Here is a 24411-nt window from a genome sequence, read left to right as displayed (position 1 = left end):
GGGCTGCCATTTCCTTCTTCAGGGGATTTTCCCAACCCAGGAATTGAACCCAGGTCTCATGCACTGCAGGCAGATTCTTTACCAACAGAGCTATGAGGGAAGCCCAAGAGATGTACAGTTGTAGCTTTCATGTTTATGTCTTTAATCAATTTTGAGTTATTTTTTGTATACAGTATGAAGTGGGGATCTAAATTGATTCTTCTGCATGTGGAAGTCCAGTTCTCCCAGCATCATTTGCTGAAGACTATCCTCCCACAGAGAATGGTCTTGCTACCTTTGTCAAAAATTTACCAGAGTTGTATAAGTTTACTTCTCAACTCTCGATTCCCTCTCATTGACCATACATCTATCCTCCATGTGTCTCTGACTGCACCTAACACAGAACCTGAAATATGGAAGCATGCAATAAAGATTTAGTCGGTGAATAAATAGCCTTTTGTCAACAATAAAATAATTAAAGTGTGAGCTGAGCAACACTTTAAGGAGCATTATCCTATCCCAGTATTTAAAAAGCAAGAAACTGAGACCTAAGAGAGGTTACCTGATGAGATCAAAGGAGAAAAAAAATTACTTAAGAGGCAGGGGTGGAATCAGAATTCAGTTTTCCTAACTTTAGGTGTAGGGCTCTTTCCATAATACCATGGAAAGTGGCTTCTCAACTAAACTGAACTGCCTAAATATATGCCAGTGTGTTAGCCTATAAAAACCAGCATACGTTAGAGACAGAGATAGGCATGTATCCTAATCCTTAATCATAAGGGAATGCTTCATAAGCATAATTCATCAAAAAGCCTTACAATCAAAATGGGGCAGGAAGTAATTAATATACCACTGAATGCAGTGTTTTCCTCTAGGCGACTGTCCTCTATTTCACTCTCAGCTCAAGAACATAGCTAGTCACACTTTTAGTCTTTATTTTAGGCAGAAGAAAACCGTTTGTGTGACAGTAAAAATTATAAAGCAATCACGTGCCTAGTTCCAATACCCTGATCTCTTTACCATTTCCCACCATCACTGTGATGCTTCACTCACTACTAAGTGCTGTAGAGAATGCAGAAATAGAGTGATCATCATGAATTTAACTTTCCTTTACTATCCAGAAATTAGTCTGCCTCCTTCCAAAAACCAGAGAAATTTTAGAGCTGTAGAACAGAAAAATAAAGGGAAACAAAGAACCAATTACAGGAGAAGCCTTCTGAAAGACACATGCGGGGATGTGTGATTTGAGGTAAAGGGAAAACACCAAGTGTCCACGCCTAACACTACGTGTACATGCACAAGGAAGGAAAACGCTGTCTGTGCAAATGCTGTGTGTGCAGGATGTACAAGTACACCATGAACTGACTTGTAGTCAAGAATACATTCAGCCTTCGGTCTAAACTGCAGCCCCTTCTTAGGTCACCCAAGCACAGTTAACCTGACCTTTCATGGTATGCCCACTCCTTGTCCTACACGTCTCCATCACTATAATGACTACAGAGTATCTTAATAGTTACCTCACACGTTTGTCTCCCTTTTAAACTTTCATTGCATTGAGGGTTGAAACCATGTGTTTTTCGTGTTGTGTTCAGTATAGAATCTGGCACTTTATAATGCTTTGTTGAATGAACATTTTCAAAATGTTTTGTAATCCTGAATATACCTGTTCAAAACCATCAATAACAAGAAATTTATTCATTCTTGCTGTGATAATTCCCAAACATTACAGTTTACACATATACGTCACACATATATACGTTCTCATATATACACACCTATACAAACTTCAGGGCTAGTCAATCTGCTAGAAAACAAACAAACCTAACTGGGTATGTTTACCGCTCAACGTTGTAGTTGCTAGCCATCTCTACTAATAAGGCAATTTTATACTCCTAGCAAGAAACACACAAAAAGTTCAAGACTCACCCACTACAAGCAGCATGGTCTAGTGTGGTGACATACAGAGGAGATGGGGAGCCATTTCTGTAGAAGCATGTAAAGGAATTCTTGAGGGCAAGATATCTTATATTCACCAAAAGAACTACAGATTAAGCAAGAAGATAAAATGATCGTCAAATACTGGTGTACTGGTAAATGTAAAAGGTTTGGAGTCTGAGAGTTTTAAGATGTGCCTCCACTGGGACCTCTTTAGGAAGGTGACTTCACGTCTCCGTTCCTCTTGCAGTACCTCTACTATAAAATGTGAGTAAGAATGCCTATCTCACAAGCTCCCTGTGAGGATCAAATGAATATATAAAAGACCTAGCACAGATACTCAGACTCTAGCATGTTTGAGATCTGTAACAGTGTCCATTCCTACCTGGCAACAGGTTGTGACTCAAGAAGCAGAGTCAAAAAACTCTATTTACTAAAAAAAAAAAAAACTCTATTTACTAAAAATCTTTCTCCCAATAGATGTCAATGTTTCTAGTTTCATCATAAGGAAATTCTGTTTGGATTTTCAAAAGCCCTCATTTAAACATAAAATAATCTGCTATTCAATCTTTCAAAGATAACCTGTCAAAAAATAAAACGAAAGAAAACAAAAACAAAAGAAACAAAGACAAGCTGTCAAGGCCCTGTGCAGGATAACCCCTTCAACCAAACGAGGAGGCTGAAGGAATAAGGAAACAGCAGTGAAAGGGTCCCGGAAACAAACAACTTCTCCTTTGTAACTGTACTGTCAGCCTCATCTAACTACACAGCACTACATACACTCACAGAAAATTCATAAATTCATCAGTAAACCAGTATGCCAACTCAAGGTTATATTATTAAGAGGTGAAATTTCTGTTTTTAAAACAAAAAAGATAAGCCCCAAACCACAATTTAATGATGTATTTTTAAACACTACTACCACAAAAGATGATGTACTCGCAGATAAATATTTCTATGTTCCCTCAAACTGTTGATTATATGTTGAGTCACAGAGTGAATTTTGATAAAATCATACAATATAGCATGATAGCTATGCTATATAAAGTATTAATAAACTTTGTATTGAAAAAATAAACCTTAAAACCATTCCATTCTTTACAGACCTGACCAAGACAACGTAATGTCCCAACTTAGACTTCAAATTCATTCCTCTTATTAAGGTGTAACCACTGCCACTTTTTTTTTTTCTCCAATTTCAGCCCAAATTCTCAGTCACTCACCCGCCCGCCATCTTATGAATCCTGTGCTTCCTCTCCGCCTGTGGGCTCCACCAAAGGGGACTCTATAAAGTAAATGTGGAGACAATTATTGCCAAAAGTGAAAGACTGAGAGATTCTTAATAGTTCTAGAAAGGCTAATAAGCCCTTGATTCATTAACTTAGAGAGCAGAAAGTAAATCCCACAAGCTAGAGGATAGGAATAGATTATAGCCCAATTCTAAACTGTCAAAATATGTCAAAGATTCAAAATGTCTGAAACAGAACTTTTGAAAATCCAGCAAAACAAATTTAGTGTTATTTGTGGATAAAGATAAAAATGATACTTCTGCTTCCTGGGCTCACACAAAAATTCATCCTTATCAATGAAATCAGAGAAAAGAAACATAAAAGATTTGAGTAAAAACAATTAAGAACTGTATTTAAAGGTCATACACATATAAAGAATATTAAAGGTTCTCTTTTCTTCTACTCTTGGCATTTTATGCTACATCTATAAACCTGACATTTGCCTCCATCTTCTCCTTGCCTCCTGACAGAGTGAATAAAGCACCTCTCATCAGCAAGCCTGCAATCCTACCCTTCTTCCTACATTTCTCTTTGTGATTAATACTATCACATATTCTCTATCAATTAAGAGCAAAATCGCCAATTCATTTCTAGTTTTCCACCATTACATAATATGTAAAATTAGGCCAAGTCAAAATGATACTGATAACAATAGAATAAACAAACACATCACTTTTTATGCTAGAAACACAGTGCTAAATGCTTTCCATTAATTATTTAATTTTCAAAACCACTGTATAAGATAGTACTAGGGACTACATGCAGGTCAGGAAGCAACAGTTAGAACTGGACATGGAACAACAGACTGGTTCCAAATAGGAAAAGGAGTACGCCAAGGGTGTACATTGTCACCCTGCTTATTTAACTTATATGCAGAGTACATCATGAGAAATGCTGGGCTGGAAGAAACACAAGCTGGAATCAAGATGCCAGGAGAAATATCAATAACCTCAGATATGCAGATGACACCATCCTTATGGCAGAAAGTGAAGAAGAACTAAAGAGCCTCTTGATGAAAGTGAAAGAGGACAGTGAAAAAGTTGGCTTAAAGCTCAACATTCAGAAAACTAAGATCATGGCATCTGGTCCCATCACTTCATGGGAAATAGATGGGAAAACAGTGGAAACACTGTCAGACTTTATTTTGGGGGGCTCCAAAATCACTGCAGACGGTGACTGTAGCCATGAAATTAAAAGACACTTACTCCTTGGAAGGAAAGTTATGACCAACCTAGATAGCATTTCAAAAGCAGAGACATTACTTTGCCAACAAAGGTCCGTTTAGTCAAGGCTATGGTTTTTCCAGTGGTCATGTATGGATGTGAGAGTTGGACTGTGAAGAAAGCTGAGCACCAAAGAATTGATGCTTTTGAACTGTGGTGTTGGAGAAGACTCTTGAGAGTCTTCTTGGACTGCAGTCCCTTGGACTGCAAGGAGATCCAACCAGTCCATTCTAAAGGAGATCAGCCCTGGGATTTCTTTGGAAGGACTGATGCTAAAGCTGAAACTCCAGTACTTTGGCCACCTCATGCAAAGAGCTGACTCATTGGAAAAGACTCTGATGCTGGGAGGGATTGGGGGCAGGAGGAGAAGGGGACGACAGAGGATGAGATGGCTGGATGGCATCACTGACTTGATGGACATGAGTTTGAGTGAATTCCGGGAGCTGGTGATGGACAGGGAGGCCTGGCATGCTGCAGTCCATGTGGTCACAGAGAGTCGGACATGACTGAGTGATTGAACTGAACTGAAATGAGGGACTATTTGTACCCCCCCTACCAAATTCATGTTGAAAACCTAACCCCAGATGTGATGGGGTCTTTGGGAATAAATTGGGTTTAGACAGGGTCACAAAGCTGGAGACCTCATGATGGAATTATTTCCCTTATAAGAGACATCAGAGAGTTTGTCCTGTCTCTTTCCACCGTGTGAGACACAAGGAGAAAGTAGGTATTGCCTGCAAGCCAGGAAGAGTTCTCACCATAAACCAAAAATGCTGCCACTATGCTCTTATACTTCATAGCCTCCAGAACTGTAAGAAATAGATTTCTGTCCAGTCTGCCCAGTCTATGATATTTTTTCATGGCAGCCCAAGACAATTTCCCATTTTACTTTGCGACCCCATGGACTATACAGTCCACAGAATTATCCAGGCCAGAATACTGGAGTGGGTAGCCGTTCCCTTCTCCAGGGGATCTTCCCAACCCAGGGATTGACCCAGGTCTTCCACATTGCAGGCAGATTCTTTGCCAGCGGAGCCACAAGTGAAGTCCAAGAATACTGGAGTGCATAGCCTATCCCTTCTCTAGCAGATCTTCCCAACCTAGGCATTGAACTGGGGTCTCCTGCATTGCAGGTGGATTCTTTACCAAGTGAGCTATCAGGGAAGCCTGAGTTGAGAAAACTATGGCTTAAATAGGCTAAATACACAGGCTACAGTGGTAGAACCAGGATTTAAATTGGGCTTTTAACTAACACTGTTCCTTTGATATCTCCATAATACTGAGTTCATAATATGTATCATCAAATATGTTACGTGCAAGAAATCAAAATAAAGTTGCCCTAAAAAACTCAGACATCTAATCATATATTATAACATATGGACTGCCAAAAGTATGAATTCCTCCAGGTTTGGTACCCAAGAAATGTTTACTGAAACAAACAACAATAATACAATATGATAAGTGTTAGATGAATAAAGTCAAATAAAGTAACACAAAGGTTTCCAGAAGGAAACAATTTCAGGGGTAAGTAAGACAACTACTAGGAGACAGAGTATGAAAAAGTCATAAATAAGTGAAATGCAGTCAGAACAGGGAACGATTAATACATGTGGATTACTAGTAGACGTTACATATAAACTGTCTCTCCAAAGATGAATAGAATCTCACTTTTGAAATAAAAGACCATTCTAAGTTGAATGGACTAGATGGACAGAACAATCGAATTTGAAAATACAGCTAGGACTGTTCCTTTTCAATTCCATATTCAACATTGTAGTTTACAGTATAAAATATCCTAACAGATGCCCCTGTCTCTCATTGCTTCCTTTTTCAAACCACTCTACAGAAAGTATAAAAGTAATCATCCTAAAACACATATCAGATTGGCTCTTTGTTCAGAAACATTCGATAGTCCTACTCTGCCTACAAGATACTATTTAAATTTCTCAGACTAGAATATTAGGCCTCTCACAATCTGTCCCTGTTTTTTTGTTTTGTTTTTTTTTTTTACTTTCCTTCCCAATTCACTTTGAGTCATGATTCCTCTACATTGAAGCTATACTTGATTATCTGCTGCTCCTGAACAGGCCCTATTAAAAGGTCTCCATCTGGACTGTGGTGCATCTTAAGACCCATGTAAAAGAACTTCTCTGCAAGTATAATCTTGCCTATTGTCTCATTTATTACCCTCTGTCATATGTCAGTTACATTCCTGCATGAAGGTCTCCACTGAAGACTACAAGCCATTTGAGAGATGGCCTCTACCCTACACGCAGAGTTATTAGGAGAAAAAAAAATCAAAGCAAGTCTTTGCATCTCTGTGTGTGGGTACTATATAAGGAGCTAATGGTTAAAAGGAAATATGGTTAGGGTAGTACTAGACAAACACAAAGAGTATTACACAATTACCGAACTCAGCCTGCAGAGGTGCACAACAGCTTTCCAGAGAAGAAAACAAACTGATTCTCCAACGATAAATATGAGAAGACATAGGTGGAACATACACAGTTATGAAACAGTGCTACTTGTGAGAACTACAGGACATTCAGTGTTGCCAGGGTGTAAAATATGGAGCCAGAAGTGGCAAAGTATAAAGCTACAGAGAAAAAAGGCTTCACAGTGTGTTGAAATACATTTTATGCTCTGGGCCAGTGGTTCAGAACTAGTGAAAACTCCGAATTTGTAAAACCAGGTGTAAGTTTTACTAGAAGACAAGTTGAATTCAACAGGTAGTATTTTCACATGTCAAAAATCAAACAGATTAAAAAGATACACAGTGAAGAGTCTCTTCATACCTCTGGGACCTGCCTGGGTCATATCCTTCTTCTTGGGGAAAACTGTTAGTTTCTTATTTTTCCTTTCAGAGTTCCTTTATACCAATGCTATGCTATGCTATGCTAAGTCACTTCAGTCATGTCCGACTCTGTGCGACCCCACAGACGGCAGCCCACCAGGCTCCCCCGTCCCTGGGATTCTCTAGGCAAGAACACTGGAGTGGGTTGCCATTTCCTTCTCCAATGCATGAAAGTGAAAAGTGAAAGTGAAGTCACTCAGTCATGTCCGACTCCTAGCGACCCCATGAACTGCAGCCTACCAGGCTCCTCCGTCCACAGGATTTTCCAGGCAAGAGTACTGGAGTGGGGTGCCATATACCAATAGAGCAAATAAAACTACACAATTTACTTCCCTCCTTTACACAGAAAGGCCTCTATATAAGTTCTGCACCTTACTCTTTTTCTTTTTAACTGCAATGATTTTTCCATGATTTTCCATGTAAATACATTCTTCCTATTCCTTTTCAACTGCATAATATTCCACTGTACTACTGCATCATTATTAACCTATCCACTATTTATGGACATTTGAGCTTTTGTTCCACTCTATTACAACATATTGTTTTTGCTGACATATACGAAAAAAATCAAACCTTACAAATATATGAGCAGAAAAGGGAAGAAAAATAATAACAAGGTTTTCTTTCAGATTATTGTGGATAATCTCCAAATCTTTTGCTATTACATACAACATTTGTATGAACAACCCTGTACATACATCATCACAAAATGTGAAAATATACCTGAAGGATACACTCCCTGAAATGGGAATGTAAATTTGTAATTCCGATACATATTATCACATTGTCCCTAAGGAGAAGGAACTAGTATAGATTTCCTACCAACAGAGATGACCAGTGACACTGACTGGTTTCTCAGAGGAAGGGAAGGATCCCGGGGAAATCTACCCTTTAAAATTATAATCAAGGAAGAAGAATCCAGAAGAAGCATGAGATAAATAATCAAACAGGTCAAAAGAAAAAACAAGAATTATGAGGTTCTGGAGGACAAGTAAAAACAGATGATTCTTCTCTAGGGTGAAATATACACCAGGGAGAGCTAATAATTAAATAAAGAACTAAACTATAAAACTTAATTAAAGCAGTATGATAAGTCACGGAAAAACAGAACAAATCAAGATAGTATTAAAACAAACAGTAATGAAGAATAAAGATAATTAAGAATAAAAGAAAGATAACACTATTTCCCATGAAAAGGAATCAGAACTCCTTGGGAAAATGGTTGATTCCAGACCTGGGAAACTATATGATAAGCCTGGAATATTATATTGTGTCAGAAAGTCTTCACAAATTGATGGAAACATGTCAAAATAATATAGACCTAGCTTTTCGGGGGCTTACATGGGCCAAATCCAGGATAGTTTGAGAATTCAGAATTAATAATGATAGAAAAAGACTATAATCCATTGAGTAAAACAGCACCCATAAGAGAAAAATTTTCTGTAATAAAATCAATTAAAATGAAAAAGGAACAGTAAATTAGAAAATTACCATGTATCACAAATAGCTGACCCAAACAAGAGCCATAATTGAATGCTGAAACGGGTGGGCCAAAGTTTGAGGAATACCTAGATATTTATATTGTCAGAAAGTGTCACACCACAAGATTCTTTTTAATTACAGAGGGAAAAATAATAACCTTACAATGGAGAACAGTTTTGGTAGACACCATTGTAAGCAGTGATCAAAGTTAACATCACCAGGACCGGGACAAATCAGTACCATGTGCTTCCACTGCATGACTAGACATCATGAAGTCACATGACTCTTACATAATGATCCAAGAATTTTTTGGAGACGGAGGGCTATGAATATTATTACTGGCAATATTTGGATGATAATAGCATTGTGTCAATCTCAGTTTCTTGATTTTTATAACTGCACTTTAATTATGTAAGATCGTGTTCTAGTTTTAGAAAATAAAAGGGTCATCATGTCTCAAATGGTTCAGAAAATAAACATGTATTTGAACCTAAGTATCTTTAAAATATTTTAAGTATTTCTAATAAATATATCGATGTGGAATGAGTGACAAAGCACTGGGACAGAGAGGAAATGAGACGGAGGAGGAGAGAAAAAAGAAAAACAACGCAAATGTGGAAAAATGTTAACATTTGAGGAAAGAGTGTATGGATTTCTCTGTACATCCACCTCTGTCAAACGCCTGTTCATATTCTTTGTCCATTTTTCTACTTATATTTTTCTTAATGTTGTATGGACACACACTACAATAACAGTGTTAATCCTTATTTTTGCCAATATGTGATGTCTTTTGTTACAGATTTAATTTTTTAGTTAATTTATTCATTTTAATTGGAGGCTAATTACCTTTCATTATTGTGGTGCTTTTTGCCATACATCGACATGAATACTTAAGAAATTCTTAATGCTACAATAATGGCCATGTTTGGAGGATGGGGTTATGGACACTTTATTTTTTTAAAGCTTTTCAGCTTACCTGTATTTTACAAATATTCACTAAGCAACTATTATTTTTATAATGAAAAAAAGGGTTATATGTTTATATTCATTAAAATAAGTAAAATCCCAAAAGATATGTTCATAGAATCTGATTCTAAAAGTCAAAAGGATTTACTCAACAGTTTCTCTCTTAACAGTCTTTGGAGATAAGAACTAAGCCAATCATGAAGAAGAGTAAAGAGTTTGAGACTTGCCTTAGATCAAGTGGTATTGATCTATGGTACTGTAAAGTGGTATTGGCATAGGAATTTTTAAAAACAGGCTAAAAGAGAATACAGAGCCCAGAAGCAAACCCACATAGAAAAAGAACAATATGATGGATTATTCAGCAAATGAGACAATTACTATACTTTTAGAAGAATAATAAGATTAGGTCCCCTTCTAAACACACACACATACACCATAACATACTTAAGGTAGATTAAAAAAAAAAGCCTAAATGTGAAATAACTATTAGGTATTTTATTTTAAAGCGTAAAACACTCTTGAGCTTCCCTGCTAGCTCAGGTGGTAAAGAATCCGCCTGCAATGAGAAAGACCTGGGTTGGGAAGATCCCCTGGAGGAGGGCATGGAAACCCACCCCAGTATTCATCCCTGGAGAATCCCCATGCAGAAACAAGCCTGGTGGGTTACAGTCCATGGGGTTGTGAAGAGTTGGACACAACTAAGCGACTAAGCACACACACAAGACACTCTGCTAGCGAGGCTCCAAGATAGCCTTTGGTGATCGTCTTACCTTGGTATTCCAATCTCAGTACAGTCTCCTCCCACAAAGGACAAGCTGAGTGATAGTGACTACAAAGGATAGATCATAAAAGACTTAAGTTTCCACTGTTATCTCCTGGCTCACTGTGCAGGGAAACTCAGCCTCCAAATTATAACTCACAAGTGGCCCTGGTAAAGGATCACATCAAGAGGAACTGAGGCCTCCCACCAAAAGCCTACACCAACTCACTGGCCATCTGAGTAGGCTATCTTTAAAAGCAAGCCCTCCAGCTGTAATTAAGCCTTCAAATGACTGAAACCCTGACCGACACCTTGACTACAATCTCATAAGAGACCAAGATCAGAATCACCCAGACACACTGCTTCCAGAAGTGAAAAGGAATAATAAATATTTATTCTTTTAGGCAAATAGGTTTTGCTGGTAATTTGTTATAGTATGTGTATGTATATGTGTGCTCAGTGATTCAGTGACGCCCAACTCTTTGCAGCCTGATGGACTGTAACCTGCCAGGCTCCTCTGCCCATGGAATTTTCCAGGTAAGAATACTGGAGTGGGGTGTCATTTCCTACTCCAGGGGATAGTCCCAACCCAGGAATCGAACCTGCATCTTTTGTGTCTCCTGCATTGGCAGGCAGATTCTTTACCAGTAGCACCACCTAGGAAACCCCAATTTGTTACAGAGCAACAGTTAATTAATAAAAAGACTATTATTATAACCTCGGTGTAGGAAAAGTTCCTAAATATGATACTAGGAGCAAATTATAAAGTAAAAAGATTGTCAAATGTATCTGTATTGAAAATGAAAATTTTTGGTACAAAAAAATTTTACTACACAACAACTAGAAGGACAAGCCAGAAACTAAAAGGAACACAGGTGATGGAGCAAAGAGTAGAAAAGGCAATTTAAAAAAATAGGAATTAACACATAAAAAACTAGGACTGCCACTGATAACCAGAGAAAATCAAATTTAAAATACTAAATACCATTTCTCATACATCAGAATGACAAAAATTATGTTTGACAAGATGACTAGTCTTGGTGGAAACTGCTGGTGGAAATAAAATGCTAACAACCACTTTAGAAAATATAGAAAATCTAGTAAAGGTGAAGGCTGAGCATACCCTGGGCTGTGCTGCGCTTAGTCACTCAGTCGTGTGTGACTCTATCCAACCTCATGGACTATAGCCCACCAGGGACAGAGAATCCCTCTGTCCATAGGGATTCTCCAGTAAAGAATATTGGAGTGAATTGCCATGCCCTCCTCCAGAGGATCTTCCCAAACCAAGGATCAAACCCAGGTCTCCCACATTGCAGGTGGATTCTTTGCCATCTGAGTCACCAGGGAAGCCCATTAATACTGGAGTGAGTAGCCTATTCCTTCTCCAGGGGATCTACCCTAAGATCTAGCAATTTTCTACTTGCAATAAAAATTTCACATATACACAGGGCATGTACAAAAACATTTGTTACAGCATTGCTTGTAATAGGGAAAAAACTGGCAACCACTTAAAGCTCTTCAACAGAACAGTTTTTTAAAGTGTGGTTTATTCATGCAAAACCACACAGCAGTGAAAATGAAAAAAATCACAACTCCATGTATCAATATAAATCACCTTAAAAATATAACACTAAAAAAATAAACCAGTATGTAAAGGTTATCAACTGATTTTTCAGCAGAAACTGCAGGCCAGAAAAAAGTGGCACAATATATTTAGAATGATTCAAGGAGAATACCTACAACCAAGTGCTCTACTCAGCAAGGCTCTCATTCAGATTCAATGAAGAAATCAAAACCTTTAAAGCCAAGTAAGCTGTAGGAATTTAGCACCACCAAACCAGCTTTACAGCAAATGTTAAAGGAACTTCTCTAGGTGAAAAAGAAAAGGCCACAACTAGAAATGAGAAAATTATGACATGAAATACGTCACTACTAAAGGGAAACATGAGGCTTCCCTGGTGGCTCAGACAGTAAAGCATCTGCCTACAGTGCGGGAGACCTGGGTTCAATCCCTGGGTTGGGAAGATCCTCTGGAGAAGGAAATGGCAACCCTCTCCAGTACTCTTGCCGGGAAAATCCCATGGATGGAGGAGCCTGGTAGGCTGCAGTCAATGGGGTCGCTAAGAGTCGGACACGACTGAGTGACTTCACTTCCACTTTTAAAGGGAAACATGCAGTGAAGGTAGGAAATCAAGGATACACACAAAGCTAGTAGGGAAGTTAAAAGAGAAAAGGTATTAAAATCATCTCTGTCCACAATAAGGGATACACAGAACAATTAGATGTAAATATAATGTCAAAAACAAGAACTGTTAGGGGAGGAAAGTACAAATGCAGGGTTGTTAAAATACATTTGGAAGTGAGAGATGAGTAACTTAAGATAACCATGTATATATACAGACTGCTATACAAAAACCTCATGCTAACTGCAAACCAAAAATCTATCACAGATATATATACAAAAAAGAAAAGGGAATCCAAATATAACACTACAGATAGTCATCAAATCACAAGAGAAGAGAACAAAAAAGAAAGGGGAGGCGCCTATAAAAACAAATTCAAAACAATTAACAAGTCAGTTGAACTGAGGTAGGTGAACCTAGAGCCTGTTATACAGACTGAAGCAAGTAAGAAAGAGAAGAACAAATACCATATGTTAACTCATATATATGAAATCTAGAAAAACGGTTCTGATGAACCTATCTGCAGGGCAGGAACAGAGATGCAGACATAGAGAACAGACCTGTGGATGCAGCAGGGGAAGGAGAGAATGGGACGAACCCAGAGTAGCACTGAAATATAGTTACTGTATGTAAAATAGCTAGCTAGTAGGAAGTTACTATATAATACATGGAGGTCAACCTTGCGCGCTGTGACAACAAAGAGAGGTGGGAAGGGGGTAGAGTGGGAGAAGGCTTCAAGAGGAAGGGTATACATGTATACTTAGGTATGATTCACGTTGTTGTATGGCAGAAACCAACACAACATTGATAACTACCTTAAATGTAAATGAACTAAATGCTCTAGCCAAAAGATTGAGATTGGCTGAATGGATACAAAAACAAGACCCATATATATGCTGCCTACAAAAGACTCACTTCAGATCTAGAAACACAGAGACTAAAAGGGAGAGGATGGAGAAAGGTATTCCAGGCAAAAAGAAATCAAAAGAAAGCTGGAGCAGCAGACTCATATGAGACAAAATAGACTTTAAAACAAACACTATTATTTTAAAAAGACAAAGACTATTAAAGATTATATTATAAACAGACAAATGGACACTCTGATGACCAAGGGATAATCCAAGAACATATAACAATTATAAATATACATGCACCCTACATAGGAGTATCTCAATATATAAGGGAAATATTAGCAGACATTAAAAGGAGAAATCAACAATAATACAATAATAGTAAAGGACTTTAACACCCCCACTTATATCAATAGACAGATCATCCAGACAGAAAAACAGTAAGGAATCACCTACCTTAGATAACACATTAAACCAAACGGACTTAATTGATATACAGAGACACCATTCCACCCAAAAGCAGCAGAATACACATTGTTTTAAATTGCACATCAACTTTCTCTAGGATGGATCCCATGCTAGGCCACAGAACAAGCTGTAGTGGCTTTAAGGAAACAGTAATCAAATCAAGCACCTTTCCTGACCACAACACTATAAGATTAGAAATCAACAACAAGAAAAAAACTGCAAAACAACCCACAAACGCATGGAGGCTAAATAGTATGTTACTAAACAACCAATGAGTCATTGGAGAAATCAAAGAGGAAATCAAAACACCTAGATACAAACACAACAACCCAAAACCAATGGGACACAGAAAAAGCAGTTCTAAGAACATTCATAGTAATACAAGTTTACCTCAGGAAACAAGAGAAGTCACAAATACACAACCTAACCTGAAGCAACTAGAGAAAGGAAAACAAAACCCAAAGGAAGGAAAAAAATCATAAAGAGCAGAAATGAATGAAATGGAGACTACGAAAACAACAGAAAAAAAATCAACAAAACCAAAAGCCAGTTCTCTGAAAGGATAAACAATATCAATAAACCTTTAGCCAGAGTCATTAAGAAAAAATTTGAGTGAGCCCAAACCAAACAAAACAGAAATGAAAAAGAAGAAGCTACAAACGACAGCACGGAAACACAAAGGATCACTAAGAGACTACTGCAAGCAACTATACACCAATAAAATGGACAATCTAGAAGAAATGGACTAATTATTAGAAAGGTATACTCTCCCAAGAATGAATCAGGAAGGAACAGAAAATATGAACAGATCAATTACCAGTAATGCAATTCAATCAGTAATCTAAAAACACCTAACAAACCAAAGTCCAGAACCAGATGGCTTCACAAGTAAATTCTACCAAACGTTTAGAGAAGCATTAACACTTATCCTTCTGAAACAATTCCAAAAATTCCCAGAAAAAGGAAAACTTTTATCCTCATTCCATGAAGCTATCATAACCCTGATACTAAAACCAGACTAAGATATCACAAAAAAAGAAAATTACAGGTCAGCATCACTAATGAACACAGATGAAAAATTCTCAACAAAATACTAGCACACATAATCCAACAAGTCCGCTGCACACAAATGAGTTCAGTTCTGAGAGCACATAGGTAAGGAAGTCCAATTTGCTCCTAAGTCCAACAAAGTTGGCCTAGGTACCCAACGAACACAATGTGTTATACTATACTCTACTATAATAGATTTACAATGTTTTTCAAACAAATAGTATATAAAAAACAAAACCAAAAAATATAGAAAGCATTTTTAATCTTACAGTACGATACCTCGAGAAGTACAGTAGCACAGTACGACAGCTGGCATACAGGGGCTGGCATCGAGTGAACAGGCAAGAAGAGTTACTGACTGGATTGTACAGGAGGTGGGAGATGGTAGAGGTGAAGGGTCATCAGCATTAGGAAATGGAGAGCTAGCTGCAATTCCACTCACACTTGATGTTGATGGAACACAGGTTCACAATTTTGAAAGTTCTCAACTTGAAGTTTCATATGCATAGAATTTATTGTACCTTTAAAACATCACACACCATGATCAAGTTGCATTTGTCCCAGAGATGCAAGAACTTTTCAATATCAGCAAATCAGTCAATGTAATATACCACATTAACAAAAATGAAGAAGGAAGCAACCTAAATATCCATTAACGGACGAATGGAAAAAGATGTGGTACATATATGTAATGGAATATTACTCAGCTATTAAAAAGAATGAAATAATGCCATTTGTAGCAATATGGATGAACCTGGAGATTATCATCTTAATTAAAGTAAGTCAAACAGAGAAAAACAAGTATCATATGCTATTGCTTACATGCAGTATCTTAAAAAAATGATAAAGATTATTTTATCTATAATACAGAAACAAACTCACAGATTTAGAGAATGAACTTATGCTTACCAGGGAGGGGAAGGATGGGGAAGAGGAACTGGGGATTGACATGTACACACTGTTCTTGCCATTTTTATTCAACACAGTTCTGGAATTCCTAGCCACAGCAATCAGATGAATATAAAAATATAATCAATCAAACTGGAAAGAAGTAAGACTGTCACTGTTTACAGATGACATAATACTATGCATATCAATAGAAAATCCTCAAGAAGCAACCCACTACAACTTATTAATAAATTAGGTAAAGTTGCAAGATATAAAATTAATATACAGAAATCTGTTGCATTTCTATACACTAACAATGAAATATCAGAATGAGAAATGAAAGAAACAATCCCATTTACCATCACATCCAAAAGAAAAAAATAGCTAGGAATAAATCTTCCTAAGGAGCCAAAAGACCCATGCCCCCATTATAGACACTAGTGAAAGAAACTGAAGATGACACAAACATATGGAAAGATAACATGCTTCCAGATTGGAACAAGCAATAATTGTTAAAAAATATCACATTATCCAAGGAAATCTACAGATTAAATGTAATTCCTATCAAATTACCAATGGCAATTTTCACAGAATTAGAACAAATGATCTTAAATTTTGTATGGAAACACAAAAGACCCTAAATAGCCAAAACAATCTTGAGAAAGAACTGAGCTGGAGGAATCAGGCTCCCTGACTTCAGACTACACTATAAAGCTACACTCATCAAATCAGTACAGTACTGACACAAAAACAAACATACAGATCAAATGAAAAGGACAGGAAAAAAAAAAGAAAAGCTCAGCAACAAATCCATGCACTAAGTGAAGAGGAACTAAAAAGCCTCTTGATGAAAGTGAAAGAGGAGAGTGAAAAAGTTGGCTTAAAGCTCAACATTCAGAAAACTAAGATCATGGCATCTGGTCCCATCACTTCATGGGAAATAGATGGGGAAACAGTGGAAACACTGTCAGACTTTATTTTGGGGGGCTCCAAAACCACTGCAGATGATGACTACAGCCATGAAATTAAAAGACGCTTACTCCTTGGAAGGAAAGTTATGACCAACCTAGATAGCATATTCAAAAGCAGAGACATTACTTTGCCAACAAAGGTCCTTCTAGTCAAGGCTATGGTTTTTCCAGTGGTCATGTATGGATGTGAGCGTTGGACTGTGAAGAAAGCTGAGCACCAAAGAATTGATGCTTTTGAACTGTGGTGTTGGAGAAGACTCTTGAGAGTCCCTTGGACTGCAAGGAGATCCAACCAGTCCATTCTAAAGGAGATCAGTCCTGGGTGTTCTTCGGAAGGACTGAATCTAAAGCTGAAATTCCAGTACTTTGGCCACCTCATGCAAAGAGTTGACTCATCGGAAAAGACTCTGATGCTGGGAGGGATTGGGGGTAGGAGGAGAGGGGGACAACAGAGGATGAGATGGCTAGATGGCATCACTGACTCGATGGACGTGAGTTTGGGTGAACTCCGGGAGGCCTGGCGTGCTGCAATTCATGGGGTCACAAAGAGTCGGACACGACTGAGCGACTGAACTGAACTGAAAGTGATATGAAACACACAGAAAACAATGTATACTGAAATACACAACTACTTAGAGGATTTATATAAAAGTCACATACATTGGTCCTTTTCTAAAATATATTCCAAAATACGAAGGATCATCCTATGTTTCTTATAAAAGTTCTTCATACAGCTCATAAAATCTCTACCATAAATTAATCATGAGTATATTATCCCAATACCACTGGATAAAAGCGTATTTTGCTTCCAAAATTAACACACCTGAAAACACCTTTGACTCATAACAATAAAGTATTCAAAACAGAGCATCAAGCAAAAGGGCTTCATAAAAACTGAAGTAATATATAACAGCAAACTATTACTCCACATACTCAGTAAAGTATGTGCACTGGATGAAAAGCATATGCTTTATGCAAATAGAAGGGGGAAAAGTGGAAACAATGACAGATTTTATTTTCTTGGGCTCCAAATCCACTGTGGACCATGACTGTAGCCATGAAATTAAAAGATGCCTGCTCCTTGGAAGGAAAGCCATGACAAACCTACACAGCATATTAAAAAGCAGAGATCATTTTGCCAACAAAAGTCACACAGTCAAAGCTACAGTTTTTCCAGTAGTTAAGAATGGATGTGAGAGTTGGACCATAAAGAAGGCTGAGCGGAGAACTGATGCTTTTGAACTGTGGTGTTGGAGAAGACTCTTGAGAGTCCCTTGGACAGCAAGGAGATCAAACCAGTCAATCCTAAAGGAAATCAACCATAAATATTCATTCATGTAAGGACTGATGCTAAAGCTGAAGCTCCAATACTTCGGCCATTTGATGCCAAGAGCCAACTCACTAGAAAAGACCCAGATGCTGGTAAAGATTGAAGCCAAAAGGAGAAGCGGGCAACAGAGGATGAGATGGTTAGATAGCATCATGGACTCAATGGACATGAATCTGAGCAAATTCCAGGAGATGGTGAAGGACAGGGAAGCCAGGCATGCTGCAGTCCATGGGGTCACAAAGAGTCAGATATGACTTAAGAGACTGAAGAGTACAGCACAGCATGTTAATGATGAAGAAAAAGAAGTAAATAGTGAAATCTTTCCCCCTTACCTCTTAATCAAATCAGGTAAAGCTAAATAGTCACTTATTCCAGTCCCCTTCCCACAATAAGGAGAAGAGGAAGAAAAACATTATGCCACTGGGTGAGGGAAAGAACAAAAGGAGCCCCTCCAGGCTTCACTAGGTAGCTCAGGGCCAAATGAATCACCATGTTTATCTACTAATACAGCTGCACTCCCTTCACAGTATTATGCACTTGAAAAGAAATGAACTTTTTAAAAATGAAACTAATACAAATTAGAAAGTTTTTGCTTTTTGTTTCTGCAAATTTAGTTAAGTTCTTTGTTTATAAGGATCAGAATTACAGAATAAATCTTTCATTGTGTCAAAATGTTTATTCCAAACTGACAAAGATTTACGAAACTTGGGCTCTAAAACATTTGATCTAAGGGTCAAGGACAGTCTGACTTCTTAGTTCTGCCAACAGTTTTTAAAAGTTGCTTCCTGTACTAGGGAATGTTCACTGTTCTTGCACAAACAATAACAAAAGTCATTTATACAATCACCTTGATTTTTTCCTTTCCTTTTAGATTCACTGCTTTGTAAAAGCAAAGGCTGCAGTTAATTCTAGTTAAGTATTTTGAGTTTTTATTAACAATAGCAAAGGCTAATGTTAATTCTAGTTATTTTGAGTTATTTACCACTATATTTCTACTCACTTAATATTTGTTGAGAAACATGAATTTATTCATTTTCTCAAAAAATACATCCTGAATGTCAATTATGTGCCAGACATTAGAGATGAAAGTCAGCAAAAAAATGTGGTCACTACCCTTCAAGAGCTTTCGATCCAATTGGGGAAAAAAGATATAAAATCAGAAATATATTTTATATATACATATATGTATATGTATATATAAATTCAGACTATGAAAAAAACACCATGGAAACAAGATCTAGCCTGGGGTGGGAGCTGAACTAAAATTAGCATAACAAACAAATACAATTTAAAACACACACATACACACACATCTCCCAAATCATGCTAGGAATAAGAATGTCCACAACTGTCAGGAGGAAAGGGTTTACAAGAGCGATGGTAAAATCCATATGACTTTGAAAAACATAAGGGCGATAGCTTCATGTAAACAGCACTAAGAGAGATCACTTATCTCTGTAGGAAGAAAAACAGTGGCTACCCCTGGTACATTTCCAATCAAAAATAGGTTTCATAGCCAGAACTATTTTCCAAAGAAAAAGCCAAACATCAGCTAGAAGTCTGGTTACTTTCAAATAATCTCAAGTCTTCCAAACACATTATATTGAGTTTACAACAACACATGTTTTCCAAGCCTTAACACCCCATAAAACACAGGTGGCAAAAAAAGATAACTTCAGCCCCAGAGATCACAAGATCATATAATGTTAGAGCAGCAACAGATTTCTGGATGTCTTATAATAAAACACTTTCACTTTTCAAACCAGACATGAGACCCAAAGCGGCGAAGTAACATTCACAGCCATCATTCACCTAGTCAGTAAGGAAGCGGACTAGACCTTGGATTTCCTGAGTCCCACTCCTAAACTCTTCCTGCAGTATTAAAATAGCAAGTGTATCAAGTGACAAGGAAAACGTGTAGCAAATAAGGCAAAATTTTAAAAATACAGGAATTCTTTTTAAAAAATGTTAACATACCTTCACTCGACACACACTTCCCTTAAGTCCCTCCTTAATGTTTCATCTTACTACATAGCACAGAAGGGGAAAAGTGAAGGAAACCACTAATACTCACTGACCCTATAGGGTCCAGGAGCCAGGTTGAGTGAGTTATCTATTCTAATTTCACTGAATCATTACAACTACCCTCTGAGCAGTATATTATTAATCTCATTTTACTGATTTAGATTCTACTTAGATTAGGAAACAATAACTTATTCGAGGTTACAAAGCATAAAAATGGTAGAGGCAGTATTTGAATTCAAGTCTTCATGATTCCAAATCCATATAGCCACTTTAGCCACAAAAAAATAATTTTTCATAGGAAAATATTACACAAAGCAGTTCAGTCTCCTGGAGCACTCACCAATGCCCATTTAATTGTTGATAAGTTTTTTAAAGTTTAGTCTGAGAACCTAATGACCATTTTAAAAGAAAGTACCAAGATTTAAATAACTACTTTATGAGCAAACTTTAGAACACATTCTTAGCTGAATATTGTTTGTATTTTCTTTTGAGCATCCTTTTCAATCCCATGTCACTGGCACCCAAAAAAGCATCAGCTATCCATTCCTATAAAATTATGATTCACAAACAACAGGGAGAAGGGTGCAATGCATAACCACTTATGAGAACCACATGAAAACAAAAACTATATTTTGAAAATTCTGATTTTTCCCCTGGTGGTTAACCCATGAACAGCTTCAATCAAGAGTATCCTACTCAAAAAATAAGAACCAGTAGTGCAAATAAAGCAAAGGACGTAACTGAAGAAGACCGATTTCTAATCGCACAACTATCCTACCACAGGACTAAGTTTCTGCTTTCCCAATTCTGCTAAATCTACATCAGGTTCTCAACTTCTTGATATCTTCTGTCTGCTGTCATGTTTCATCCAGTTCTCTTCACCCTCATTACCCTCTCTTTATTCTCATGGGTTTTTCTTTACTTTCTCTATCATTTTAGTGGTTAGAGAGATGGGTATCTTCTCTGATAATACTATTAGAGGATTTTTTTAAGGTCTTCTTTTGATCCCTATGGTGTCTGTTTTCTCCCAATACTTCAAGTATCATTTCCCTCCTCCACTTCTTTATTTCTGTTTGCTTATTTTGACCTTTTTTTTTTTTTTTTAATGGAGGTTTTCCCCAAATGTCTGATGGTCTTGGATTATTAGTTCATAGTTAAGAATAAGGTTCTGAAAAAACAAAATTGAAAGATCTATGTGAGGGAACAGGGCTGGTCAACAGATGGAATTTATTGTGGGTGAGCCTACCAGTACCTGAAGACAGCTGCAGAATATGAGCTAGATAGACGAAGGGAAGCCAAGTTAAGAGTTTCAGAGTTTGGATACCGATTTCCCTTAACTTTCCTGTTTTAAATAATCAGCCATCCACTGCTCCTGGTTTTAAAACGCAGGTACTTCTTCAATATTATAAACAATATATCTTGGTCTACTGAGACCAGGTTGGTGGTGAAGGGAGTCACTTACCAACAGGATACAAAGGGAGAGAACCTAAGGATTCCACCTATAAGCGCACATATTTTCTAACCAGTCTCCCTGTTTTCTGCTCCACTTCTGATCTCGATTTTGTTAATGTCTGGAGCTTCCCAAGGCTGAGCCTTTTGGGAGCAGAGAGATACAGTACAGACGACCCTTGAATCACATGAGCTGAACTGCATAGATCCACTTATACACAGATTTTTTCACAAAATATGTACTACATGATCCATAGTTGGTTGACTGGGTGGATATAGAACACCACATATGGAAGTCAAGATTGTAAACTTACATGTGAAGCTGGGACTGCCTGGGGGTCCCCTGTGCTGTTAAAGGGGCAACTGCATCACACCTCTTACAGGCATTGTGCACCTGCAGGTACTGTAAGCTTTCCTTTCTGCTAACCACTTACTGCCTGTCCATCTGCTTTCTGATTTCAAAAAGTCAGCTATTTCTGATTCCTGCTCTAATTCTCATTCAGGGGGAAACAGAGAGTTACTGTTTTAAAGAGTATAGTCCTCCCTTGGTATCCACAGGGTTCTAGGACCCTTGTGGATACCAAAGTTTGTGGATGTTCAACCCCTTATATAAAATGACAAAGTACTTGCATACAACCTATACACACCTTCCTGTTTACTTAAAATCATCTGCAGATTACTTCAGTTCAATTCAGTCACTCAGTCGTGACCAACTCTTTGCGACCCCGTGACTGCAGCATGCCAGGCCTCCCTGTCCATCACCAACTCCCGGAGTTCACTCAAACTCACGTCCATCGAGTCAGTGATGCCATCCAGCCATCTCATCCTCTGGCGTCCCCTTCTCCTCCTGCCCCCAATCCCTCCCAGCATCAGAGTCTTTTCCAATGAGTCAACTCTTCGCATGAAGTGGCCAAAGTACTGGAGTTTTCAGCTTTAGCATCATTCCTTCCAAAGAAATCCCAGGGCTGATCTCCTTCAGAATGGACTGGTTGGATCTCCATGCAGTCCAAGGGACTCTCAAGAGTCTCCTCCAACACCACAGTTCAAAAGCATCAATTCTTCAGCACTCAGCTTTCTTCAAAGTCCAACTCTCACATCCATACATGACTACTGGAAAAACCAAAGCCTTGACTAAACGGACCTTTGTTGGCAAAGTAACGTCTCTGCTTTTGAATATGCCATCTAAGTTGGTCATAACTTTCCTTCCAAGGAGTAAGCGTCTTTTAATTTCATGGCTGCAGTCACCATCTGCAGTGATTTTGGAGCCCCCAAAAAATAAAGTCTGACAGTGTTTCCACTGTTTCCCCATCTATTTCCCATGAAGTGATGGGACCAGATGCCATGATCTTAGTTTTCTGAATGTTGAGCTTTAAGCCAACATTTTCAGTCTCCACTTTCACTTTCATCAAGACACTTTTTAGTTCCTCTTCACTTTCTGCCATAAGGGTGGTGTCATCTGCATACCTGAGGTTATTGATATTTCTCCCAGCAATCTTGATTCCAGCTTGTGCTTCTTCCAGCCCAGCGTTTCTCATGAGGTACTCTGTGTATAATAAGCAGGGTGACAATATATAGCCTTGACATACTCCTTTTCCTATTTGGAACCAGTCTGTTGTTCCATGGCCAGTTCTAACTGTTGCTTCCTGACCTGCATATAGGTTTCTCAAGAGGCAGGTCAGGTGCTCTGGTATTCCCATCTCTTTCAGAATTTTCCACAGTTTATTGTGATCCACATAGTCAAAGGCTTCGGCATAGTCAATAAAGCAGAAATAGATGTTTTTCTGGAACTCTTGCTTTTTCAATGAGCCAGTGGATGTTGGCAATTTGATCTCTGGTTCCTCTACCTTTTCTAAAACCAGCTTGAACATCAGGAAGTTCACGGTTCACATATTGCTGAAGTCTGGCTTGGAGAATTTTGAGAAATACTTTACTAGCGTGTGAGATGAGTGCAATTGTGCAGTAGTTTGAGCATTCTTTGGCATTGCCTTTCTTTGGGATTGGAATGAAAACTGACCTTTTCCAGTCCTGTGGTCACTGCTGAGTTTTCCAAATGTGCTGGCATATTGAGTGCAGCACTTTCACAGCATCATCTTTCAGGCTTTGAAATAGCTCAACTGGAATTCCATCGCCTCCACTAGCTTTGTTCGTAGTGATGCTTTCTAAGGCCCACTTGACTTCACATTCCAGGATGTCTGGCTCTAGGTCAGTGATCACACCATCATGATTATCTGGGTCGTGAAGATCTTTTTTGCACAGTTCTTCTGTGTATTCTTGCCACTTTTTCTTAATATCTTCTGCTTCTGTTAGGTCCATACCATTTCTGTCCTTTATCAAGCCCATCTTTGCATGAAATGTTCCCTTTGTATCTCTAATTTTCTTAAAGAGATCTCTAGTCTTTCCCATTCTGTTTTTGCCTCTATTTCTTTGCAGTGATCTCTGAGGAAGGCTTTCTTATCTCTTCTTGCTATTCTTTGGAACTCTGCATTCAGATGCTTATATCTTTCCTTTTCTCCTTTGCTTTTCACTTCTCTTCTTTTCACAGATATTTGTAAGGCCTCCACAAACAGCCATTTTGCTTTTTGCATTTCTTTTCCATGGGGATGGTCTTGATCCCTGTCTCCTGTACAATATCACGAACCTCCGTCCATAGTTCATCAGGCACTCTGTCTATAGGCACTCTGTCTATCAGATCTAGTCCCTTAAATCTA

At 38.0% G+C, this 24411-nt stretch overlaps 1 protein-coding gene across 5 annotated transcripts in view; it reads right to left on the bottom strand.

Moving 5' to 3' along the window:
* The window catches only part of AKT3 (AKT serine/threonine kinase 3), a 281315-nt gene that overhangs the window by 218558 nt on the left and 38346 nt on the right, over positions 1-24411 (bottom strand). The window contains exon 3 of one of the 5 annotated variants that reach the window (XM_024975971.2): positions 3138-3199. The exons of the other annotated variants lie outside the window; for them this stretch is intronic. The gene's annotated coding sequence lies outside the window, so the exon portion shown is untranslated. The remainder of the gene's footprint in view (positions 1-3137; positions 3200-24411) is intronic. 5 annotated transcript variants of the gene reach the window in all.

The sequence above is a fragment of the Bos taurus genome, chromosome 16, assembly GCF_002263795.3.
Source record: "Bos taurus isolate L1 Dominette 01449 registration number 42190680 breed Hereford chromosome 16, ARS-UCD2.0, whole genome shotgun sequence".
NCBI classification, from domain to species: Eukaryota; Metazoa; Chordata; class Mammalia; order Artiodactyla; family Bovidae; genus Bos; species Bos taurus.
Note: the sequence above shows the minus strand (reverse complement) of the source record. Positions and strands in the feature narration are given on the sequence as shown.